Raw genomic sequence first — 10908 nt, 5'->3', positions numbered from 1 at the left:
CAGTTCTCTTAGATGTGTAACTAGAAGAAGAATTGCTGGGTCATAAGGTAACTCTATGTTTACCTTTTTGGGAAACTGCCCAACTGGTTTCCAAAGCAGTTGTACCCTTTGGCGAAACCTAAATTTGCATATTTTTATGGTATTTAATTTTATAGGCAGTTAAGCATTATTTGGCTTTGTATTTCATCCCTGATCTAGATAATGGTTAACAGAATATTTTAATATATATTCTGTGGTTGGGCATTTTCCTATTCTGCTCTTATAACCATAGAACCAGCTCAAACTGTTCTATCCTATTTAAAAAAAAAATACATTTTTATTGACTTCAGAGAGGAAGAGAAGGGGAGAGATAGAAACATCAATAATGAGAAAGAATCATTGATCAGCTGCCTCCTGCACGCCCCACACTGGGGATTGAGCCCACAACCCTGACATATGCCCAGACCGGGAATCAAGGTTCATAGGTCGATGCTCAATCCCATCGGACCGGCCAGGCAGGTCCTATCCTATTTTTAACAAAACCCAGAACCAGAGTTTACACCACTTTATGAGTAACATTTGTGAACCCCTAACTGCTCCCCACCATGGAACCAAAGGACCAGGACATGACAGGGACCTGAGCACCAGAACCCTTTCAGAATCGAAGGGTCTGTTGTCCAGGAATATCTGGTATTGAAAACCCTTAAAATTCGGCCCTGAACCGTGGGTTGGAGAAATAGATTTGAGCCTGCCTCCTGTCTCCTTGCTCGTAGACTCACAAATAAAGCTTCCTCTTTTCTCAAAAGCTGATATCATAATATTGGCTTCTATGTGCATTGGGCAGGGAGTCCTGGCTCAGTCACACTTTTCATTTTAACACATTGTACAAGTGAAATGCGCTGCCTTTAAAATTTTTGGAGTGTATCTTTGTGTTCCAGTATATGACCAGACTTGTGACATTCCTATCTTCTTGGTAATCAAATTTCTTTATCCTATTTGTCAGTTATTTATCGTAATGTATAACTTGGGGGCATAAAACAAAAAAGAACCCTATAGTGTATAACAGATTCTTCATTAAAATTTTTGCTTCCTAAATAACATTTTTAAAAAAATATATTTTATTGGATTTTTACAGAGAGAAAGGGAGAGGGATAGAGAGAAACATCGATGAGAGAGAAACATCGATCAGCTTCCTCCTGCACACTCCCTACTGGGGATGTGCCTGCAACCAAGGTACATGCCCTTGACCGAAATCGAACCTGGGACCCTTCAGTCCACAGGCCAACGCTCTATCCACTGAGCCAAACTGGTCAGGGCCCTAAATAACATATTTAAAAAAATATTTTTTATTGATTCCAGAGAGGAAGGGATAGGGAGAGATAGAAATATCAATGATAAGAGAGAAACATTGATCTGCTGCCCCCTGCACATCCCCTACTGGGGATGAAGCCCACAATCAGGGCACATGCCCTGACCGGACTCGAACAGTGACCCCCAGTTCATGAGTCGAAACTCAACCACTGAGCCATGGTGGCCCGGTCTAAATAATATATTTTGATAGTCAAACATTGAAATCTTTAATTACATTTCTACCTATCCCTGCTTTCTTCTTATTCCTCTCCTCTTTATAAATTGTATTTTGTATCTAGTTGTTCAGGATCATTAACTTTTTGTTAAGTTATTTTTATCCTTATTGAGTGATTCTGTTTTTCTACTTAAATTATTTTGCTCTGAAATTTGATATTAAGGTGATAACATTTGAATTTTCTAAATTATACTGACATGATAGATCTTAGATTTCCTAATTATTGTTAATGTCTTTTTTTTTAAATCCTCACTCGAGGATATTTTTCCATTGGTTTTTAGAGTGGAAGAGAGAGGAAAAGACAGAAAGAAATATCGATGTGAGAGAAACACATCGATTGGTTGCCTCCTGCAAGAGCCCCAAACAGGGTCTGGGCTGGGGTGGAGCCTGCAACCAAGGTACGTGCCCTTGACTGGAATTGAACCCGGGACCCTTCAGTCTGCAGGGGGGATGCTCTATCCACTGAGCCAAACTAGAGAGGTCTGTTAATGTCTTTTCAAGTGTGTCTTGTTGCCAGCAAATATCCCTGGCAACTCTTCTTTTTAAATGAGAGTTAATCCATTTACATTTAATGCTCTATTTGAGAGATATTTTTACAGCCCTTCACTTTTATGGGTGTTTGCTCTCCCATTCAGTTATGAAGTATCTATAGGGGACTTTCAACTCATTTTTTAAAAAAAATATATTTTATTGATTTTTCACAGAGAGGAAGGGAGAGAGATAGAGAGCTAGAAACATCGATGAGAGAGAAACATCGATCAGCTGCCTCCTGCACATCTCCCACTGGGGATGTGCCCGCAACCCAGGTACATGCCCTTGACCGGAATCGAACCTGGGACCTCTCAGTCCGCAAGCCGACACTCCATCCACTGAGCCAAACCGGTTTCGGCAACTCATTTTTCTTTTAATGTGATTATAAAATAGTTTGTCTAAACCATTTATTTTTAAACGTCATACATTTAAAAATAATCATCATAACATTTTTTTTTCTGAAACTGATTATTACCTCTGCAACCTTTGAACTTATTTCTAGAGGTGATAATGGGCAGAGATATTTTTGCAAGCTGGTCACCCAGACAACCTGGCACCTTGCCTACTAATTACAGCCTGGTAAACACCATGTTTGGGTTTCTCAGGCAGGCTCACCTCTGGCTATAACCTCTCTGCCAGGAGATTTGACAGTGAATACTCATCCTTCTCCTGAAGGTATTTTAGTATTTTTGAGGCACAAACATTGTGGGCTGCCCTTAATGGGGAGATAAATGGTCAAGACTTCTTTGCTCCCCAGCTAAGGAGCCGCTTGCTTTAAGATTAAACAAGGCTTTAATCTTAAAACATTTAAGCTGTATCCCTTTTAATTCAGTGAAATTTTACATTTTACATGTCTTAGATTCCAGAATTGTTTATCTGTTTTTTCTTTGCATTGTTTAAACATATATTTTGTCTACTTAATTTTTACATTTCTGTTTGTACTGCATGTATGTTTTATGTCTAATCAACTGTAATTTCCTTATAATGCATCATCCCCACCCCCCCTCCTTTTTAACTATTTTATTCTATTTAAAAAATCTTTTTTGGTTCCCAGTTTTAGTCACAAACTCTTACAAAATTTGCCAGGTAAATGAGCTTTAAGCCTCCTCTTCCTCCTCTTCTTCATCCTGGTTTATCTGGAAGTAATGCAATTTGGAACTCTCTTTGCTGTTAGCAACTGTGCGCAACCAGTCATGCAGATTCTTCTTCTTCAGATATTTTTTGTGAGATATTTCAAGTACCTTTTGGAAAAACGCACCTCAGAAGTTACAGTGATGTTACTCTTGTTCCTTTCGATGATTACAACCCCTTCACCAAGATTCCCATTCCCAGCTTTTCCATTCACTTTGCTTCTCTCCTGAAGAAACTGCTCAAAATTAGCAGCACCCATGATTCCATCTGGATGGCTGCGGTCAGGGTAGACTTCAGAGCCTGCTTCTCTTTTTTTGCCCTCTTTGGCACAGGCTTTATCATGGGAGCCATGGCGGCAACAGAGGCAGAAATGGAGTTGAGCACCTATTAAAACTTTTTTCTCTAAATTTAATAATTTTATGCTTATCTTTTTATTTAATTTATTAAAACGGTACCACATGCTAAACTTTGACTTTTATATAATCTTTTATGTTTTATTTCCCCTCTAATTTTGAAAATAATTTTGTCATTTTAATTTATCTTTTAATTTCACTTTTTTTGATCTTTGTTTTTCAGAGCATTTGCTATTTTAATTTTTGACTTCTTGACTTACTTTATAAGTTTATAATTCTTAATCTTTTAGCTGTTGGTTTTGAGCAATCTTTTATTTTTAATTAATTGTATTATTTATTGTTAAACAGTAGTTCTGGTTTTTAAATATTTTTCCAGCTTTTTTTTTCTTTTTTTTTCTTCCTTTTTTATTTTTATTTTTATTTTTATTTTATTTTTTTTAATATTTTTAAATATATTTTAATATATTTTTTTAATATTTTATATATTTTTTTAATATATTTTTTTAATATTTTATTGATTAAGATATTACATATGTGTCCTTGTCCCCACGTTACCCTCTACCCCCACCCCCCCCCACCCCCGCTCATGCCCTCACCTCCCTGTTGTCCATGTCCATTGGTTAGGCCTATATGCTTGCATATAAGTCCTTTGGTTGATCTTTCCCCCTTACCCCCACCCTCCCCTACCTTCCCTCCAAGTCCCGACAGTCCAATCAATGCCTCTCCGTCTCTGGATCAGTCCTTGTTCATCAGCTTATGTTGTTCATTATATTCCACAAATGAGTGAGATCCTGTGGTATTTATCCGCTCTCCAGTTCCATCCATGCTGTGGCAAATGGTAAGAGTTCCTTTTTCTTCTTCCTCTTCTTAAAGAATACCTTTCAGCATTTCATATAATGCTGGTTTGGTGGTGATGAACTCCTTTAGCTTTTTCTTATCCGTGAAGCTCTTTATCTGACCTTCTATTCTGAATGATAGCTTTGCTGGATAAAGTAATCTTGGTTGCAGGTTCTTGCTATTCATCACTTTGAATATTTCTTGCCAGTCTCTTCTGGCCTGCATGGTTTCTGTTGAGAAATCAGCTGACAGTCGTATGGGTACTCCCTTGTAGGTAACTGACTGTCTTTCTCTTGCTGCTTTTAAGATTCTCTCTTTATCTTTTGCTCTTGGCATTTTAATTATGATGTGTCTTGGTGTGGTCCTCCTTGGATTCCTTTTGTTTGGGGTTCTCTGCGCTTTCTGGACTTGTAAGTCCATTTCTTTCACCAGGTAGGGGAAGTTTTCTGTCATTATTTCTTCAAATAGGTTTTCAATATCTTGCCCTCTCTCTCCTTCTGGTACCCCTATAATTCTGATGTTGGTACGCTTGAAGTTGTCCCAGAGGTTCCTTACACTATCTTCATATTTTTGGAATCTCTTTTCTTTTTTCTTTTTCGGTTGGGTATTTTTTGTTTCTTTGTATTTCAAATCTTTGACTTGATTCTTGGGATCCTCTTTTCTGCTGCTGGATCTCTGTAAATTATTCTTTATTTCAGTCAGTGTATGCTTAATTTCTAGTTGGTCCTTTTTCATGTCCTCCATGGTCTCCCTATACTTATTGAGGGATTCATTAAATTTATCGGCGGTTTCCATAAAATTCTTGAAAAACCTTATAACCGTGGCCTTAAACTCTATATCCAATCGTTTGCTTTCCTCCATTTCTGCCATTTGTGACCTGTTTCTTTGTCTCCGCATTTTGGCAGCTTCCCTGTGTTGATAGAGTGGCCCTGTGCGCCAGGTGTCCTGTAGGGCCCAGTAGCTCAGCCTCCCCAATTACCTGGGGTGGTCACTCTTGGTGCACTCTTGGTGCCTTGGTTGTTGTAGAATCACTGGGAGGAATTGACCTCCAGGCCAATTGGCCGTGAGAATCAGCTGTGTCTAAAGTGGGAGAACTTCTGTGCTGAAGACACCCTTCTGGGGCAAGACTTGCTTCAGTGGGGCTTTGGTGCTCACTGAGTCTGCTCCCTGAGTGCGTCCCTTATGGATCTGAGGAGTTGCAGTCTGGATGGACCCCCTCTGACCACTGGGTACAGTGGCTCCTGGATCTAAGGAGGTGCTAATTCAGCCTCTGCCTGAGGCCACACAGCAGGAGCCACGAAGAGGCTCAGCTGTGAAGCAATGCAAGCCGCTGCGGGGCCTTGGGCCTTCTCTTGGAAGTTCCAGGTCTGCCTGGTTCGGCTGCAGTTAGGTACATTCACATGCAAAAGCCTCTGCCGCAGCCTGGGTGGGGCGGGGTCTCAGGGAGTCAGAGGGCGGAGAAAGCGGCCATGGCCGATTCTCCGCCCGGGGTCGCGCGTCTCAGTGTTCCGGTAACGGCTGCAAGCACCTCTGAGGGAAAGCCGCCCTCAAGTTCGCTCGCTGCCGGACAGACCAGCTTCTCCCCGTATGAGACCTGGGTCCCCAGAGACTTCCCGGAACCGGAGTTCAGAGCCGTCGGGAGTTTGTGATTCAAAAAGACAGCCGCGTCCTCAGGCGCCACCCCCTTTCCTCGCGCGCGCGCGCCGCCGTACCTCTGCACTTCACCTCCGCAGCGCCTCTGGCTCTCAGCGTGCTTTTCTTTCCTTCTAGTTGTGGAATTTACACTCAGCCAGCCTTCCTGTTGTTCTGGATGATGTTTGCTCAGTCCTTTGCGGTAATTTTCAATTATTGTGTGAGGCGATAATTTCCCGGTGTTTACCTATGCCGCCATCTTAGTTCGACCTTTTCCAGCTTTATTGAGATATAATTGCCATATAACATTGTGTATGTTTAAAGTGTATAATGTGATATTCGTGGATAATGTGAAAGTAAGGTAAATTAGGTAAGTTTGTATCCTTTGACCGACATCTCCCCATTCTCCATCTCCTGGCAACCTCCGTTCGTTCTACTCTCTATTTCTATGAATTTGGCTTTTTTAGATTCCACATATAAATGAAAGAATACAGTATTTGTCTTTGTCTGACTTATTTCACTTAGCATAATGCCCTGAAGGTCCATCCATGTTTTCATGAATGACAAGATTTCCTTCCTTTTTTACAGCTAAATAATATTCCATTTGTATATGTATCTCTCTATCTATACATATGTGTGCGTGTGTGCGTGTGTGTATGTTTATATATATTCTCATATTTTCTTTATCCATTCATTCACTGATGGACACCTAGATTGTTTCCATGTATTGGCCACTATGAAAATGCTGCAATGTATACTGTAAATATATCTCTACATGATAGTGATTTCATTTTATTCAGGTACTAGAGGCCCGGTGCACAAAAATTTGTGCACTTGGAGGGGTCCCTCAGTCTGGCCTGTGCCCTCTCGCAGTCTGGGACCCCTCGGGGGATGTCCACCTGCTGGCTTAGGCCCGCTCCCCGGGGGATCGGGCCAAAGCTGGCAGTCAGACATTCCTCTGGCAGCCCGGGAATCCTCGGGGGGTGTCCACTTGCCAGCAGGGAACAGGCCTACGCTGCAGTTGGACATCCTTAGCGCTATTGAGGAGGCAGGAGAGGCTCCCGCCACCACCGCTGTGCTGGCAGCTGGCAGCCTGGTTTGTGGCTGAACAGAGCTCCCCCTGTGGGAGCGTCCTGACCACCAGTGGGCATCTCCTGCATTGAGCGTCTGCCCCCTGGTGGTCAGTGTGTGTCATAGTGACCAGTCATTCCCAGTCATTCTGCTGTTAGGGTCAATTTGCATATTACCCTTTTATTATATAGGATAGAGGCCTGGTGCATGGGTGAAGGCCGGCTGGTTTGCCCTAAAGGGTGTCCCGGATCAGGGTGGGGGTCCCGCTAGGGTGCCTGGCCAGCCTGGGTGAGGGGCTGAGAGCCGTTTTAAGGCTGGCCACACCCCCTTCAGGGTGGGGGTCCCTACTGGGGTGCCAGGCCAGCCTAGGTGAGGGACTGATGGCTGTTTGCAGGCTGGTCACACCCCTTTCAGGTTGGGGGTCCCCACTGGGGTCCCTGGCCAGCCTGGGTGAGGGGCTAATAGCTGTTTTTAGGCTGGCCATGGCCGTGGGCTGGAAGCAAGTATCTGGGATTTATTTAACTTCTATAATTGAAACTTTGTAGCCTTGGTCTGGCTCAAAGCCTGAATGGCCCCTGGCAGCCCATGTTCCCAGCTCTTCCTTGAGCGGAGGCCACGGCAGCTGGAAGCAGGTATCTGGGATTTATTTATCTTCTATAATTAAAACTTTGTAGCCTTGAGTGGAGGTCAGAGCTGGCCAGGGCAGGTGGGAAGCTCCTGCTCACTCCAGCTCCGTGGCTGCCGCCATCTTTGTGACGGAATGATGGAGTGAGGGTGTGATGGTTAATTTGCATATTACTCTTTTATTAGATAGGATATGCTCAGAAGTTGTCTTGCTGAATCATCTGATAGTTTTATTTTTAATTTCTCTAAGAAACTCCATAGTGTTTTCCATAGTACTGCACCAATTTGCATTCTTACCAGCAATGTACAAGTGTCTCATTTTCTCCACATTTCACTAGCACTTGTTTCTTGTCTTTTTTATAATAGCCATTTTAATAGGTATGGGGTGATATTGTGGTTTTGATTTGTATTTCCTTGATTAGTGATGTTGGGCACCTTTTCATATACCTGCTGGCCATTTGTATAGCCTCTTTGGAAAAATGCCTATTCAGATCCTCTGCTTATTTTTAAATTGGATTTTGTTTTTTGCTACTGAGTTGTATGAGTTCCTTATATATTTTGGATATTAACCCGTTATTAGATAGATATATGGTTTGCAAAGATTTTCTCCCATTTTGCAGGTTGCCTTTTCATTTTGTTAATGATTTCTTTTGCTGTGTAGAAGCTTTTCAGTTTGATGTTTTAGTTTTTTTTATTTTTGTTTTTGTTTTTTTGTGTGTCATATCCAAAAAAACTGTTGTTGAGACCAATGTCAAGGAGCTTTTTCCCTATGTTTTCGTCTTAGAATTTTAAGTCTTTAATTTTAGGTCTTAAATTTAAGTCTTTAATCCTTTTTCCCCCCAAAATATATTTTGGAAGCTGCCTGTGCACTCAGCCCTCCTCCCCCAAGCCCACCCACTTCCTCCTGTCTGTCCACAGACCCATCCCACCCCCTTCTGTCTTTCTAGGCTGCAGCTCAAGGATCAAGAGGTCAAGAGGGATCTCCGGAGAGGTGGGTGGGGAGTGTCAGAGGGCTGGGTGACTGCATCAGGAATGGCAGCACGGTGCCTCCAGGCTGATCGGCAGGGGACTGTTATCTCCAGCCTGGCACCTGGGGGCCTTTCTCCAGGGCCATGGGAACATGGCGGTGGGAGGTAGGCTATTGGCGACAGAGGTTGGAATTGGGGATCTGGAGAGGTGCACGTAACCCACACCCCCAGCTTTGCTCTTACCTGTCCATTCCAGACCTACTCAACTCTCACAGCACGTAAGATAATGGGTTGGATTGCCTCAGCCTTTTGGCGAAGACCAAGTGTAGAAAATGGGATGGCATGAGGGCTTGGTGCCAGGGGCAGGTGGGAGGTGGGGCAGGCATGTGGGAGGTGAGGTGTGAGGAGGATAGAGGGAGGGAGAGGTGACTGACTCCCTCCCCCGCTTCCCCCCCCCCCGCATTCAATCAGGAGGGTGGTGGGTGGAGGAGGCAGCAGGACCACAGAAGGTCAGGAGAACCAGGAATGGGGCACATACCCTATGGCCATCCAGTCCATTGGCTGGACCTACGAGCATCCCAGCAGCTCCACACAAAGGGTGATTCGGTTGTGCCAGGCCACGGGCAGGATGCGCACCAAGCTGGCCAGAAAGGGCATCTCGAACATGTTCTTCTTGTGGGAATTGTTGTCACAGTTGCCTGGGAAGATCTTCTGCCTTCACCCCCGAGTCCTTACACTCGGTCCGGTGCCAGTCATCATTACTGTGGCCACCTTGTAGGCTGTCACGTACTGGATGCTGCCGCGGAATCGGGCCCCCTGCGTGATGATGCGGGCCACTTGTTTCTGAGAGCCAAAGTCGATCTACAGCACTCGGAGGCAGGGCTTCTCTCAGCGGTCCAGGCGTTGAACTTGCCCTGCTGGTCCAGCCGCAGGAAGTAGGGATACCAGCTGAAGGAATTCAGGCCCCAGGTCTTGTAGATGCTGGAGGCCGTGATCTGCTTGTCAGTGATGAATTTGTCCTTCATGCCCAGGGGTTTCATCACATCCTGCATTCAACTCACAGCCAAGGAGCTCAAAGCAGAGGGTGCAGCCCCGATGGCAGCTAACGGGCACCAGCCTCACATACTGCACCTCTTGAGGGAAGTCAAACATGTTGTCCTTCAGGCTACTGTTGTCCACATTACCCATAAATACCTTGTCTCCTGAGTTCCTGTCTTCCTGGATGAACTTGAACTTTTTCCTGTCCAGGCTGTAAGCCACCTTGAACATCTTCACGTACTCAGCTCTGCCTGCGTGGCTGGTGCCCTGCGTCACCATGCCCGTCACATGCATCTTGCGCAGCAGTTTCACCTGGATCCAGGGGTTCCTATCGTAGTTGCCGGCTGTCCAGGCATTGACAAGGCCTGAGCAGTGCAGGCGGGCCAGGTCCCAGGCCCAGCGCTGCAAAGCCATGACGCCCAAGTGCACGGACGAAGGGGAGATCTGCCAGTTGGCAATGGCACCGGCCTCCATGTCCAGCGGCATGGCGCACCAGCTCTCGCAGTGGATGCTCCTGTCGCCTTGCGGGCACTCGCAGACGTACTGTGTGAAGACATTGCCACAGTGTGCCTCCTCCCCAGGCACCTGGCATTCGGCATCATTGTGGCAGGGGTTTTGGAAACAGTATCTTTCTCAGTCTTGTTGCAAAATGGGCCCCATAAAGCCTTCGGGGCAGAGGCAATAGAAGGAGAGCTTGTCCTGTCCCGACAAGCGGGTCCCACCATTCAGGCACTCGATGGAGTCACAGAAATCACCGGGGCCTGCGAAGAGGCCCGAGGCGCAGAGCTGCAAGCCGCAGAGCGTTGCCAGCAGGCGAGGGCCCGGCATGCTGCACACAAGTGGGGGACCTGGCGCAGAACTGAAGATCAGGCCATGCAGACAGCGGCTCTCACTCCTACTCAGTCTTTAATCCTTTTTAAGTTAATTTTTGTGAGGGGTGTAAGATAGCGGTCCAATTTCATTCTTTTGCATGTGAACATATAGTTTCCCCAATACCAATTATTAAGAGACTTCTTTTGGCTCCTTTATCAAATATTAGTTGACCATCTATCTGTGATTTATATCTGGGCTCTCAATGCTGCTCTGTTGGTCTATTGTCTGTTTTTAGGCCAGTACCATACTATTTCAATTACTATACAGTACCTTTATAGTAGTGGTT

The 10908-nt window shown here is 44.8% G+C and overlaps 2 pseudogenes; both read right to left on the bottom strand.

Annotated features, from left to right (window-relative positions):
- Nucleotides 1–3081: 3081 nt before the first annotated feature.
- LOC118651233 lies at nt 3082–3707 on the bottom strand (annotated as a pseudogene).
- A 5398-nt stretch (nt 3708–9105) lies between these two features.
- LOC118651199 lies at nt 9106–10641 on the bottom strand (annotated as a pseudogene).
- Between the last annotated feature and the right edge of the window lie 267 nt (nt 10642–10908).

The sequence above is a fragment of the Myotis myotis genome, unplaced genomic scaffold (genome assembly GCF_014108235.1).
Source record: "Myotis myotis isolate mMyoMyo1 unplaced genomic scaffold, mMyoMyo1.p scaffold_m19_p_3, whole genome shotgun sequence".
Taxonomy (NCBI): Eukaryota; Metazoa; Chordata; class Mammalia; order Chiroptera; family Vespertilionidae; genus Myotis; species Myotis myotis.
This window is presented reverse-complemented; position numbering and strand designations above follow the sequence as displayed.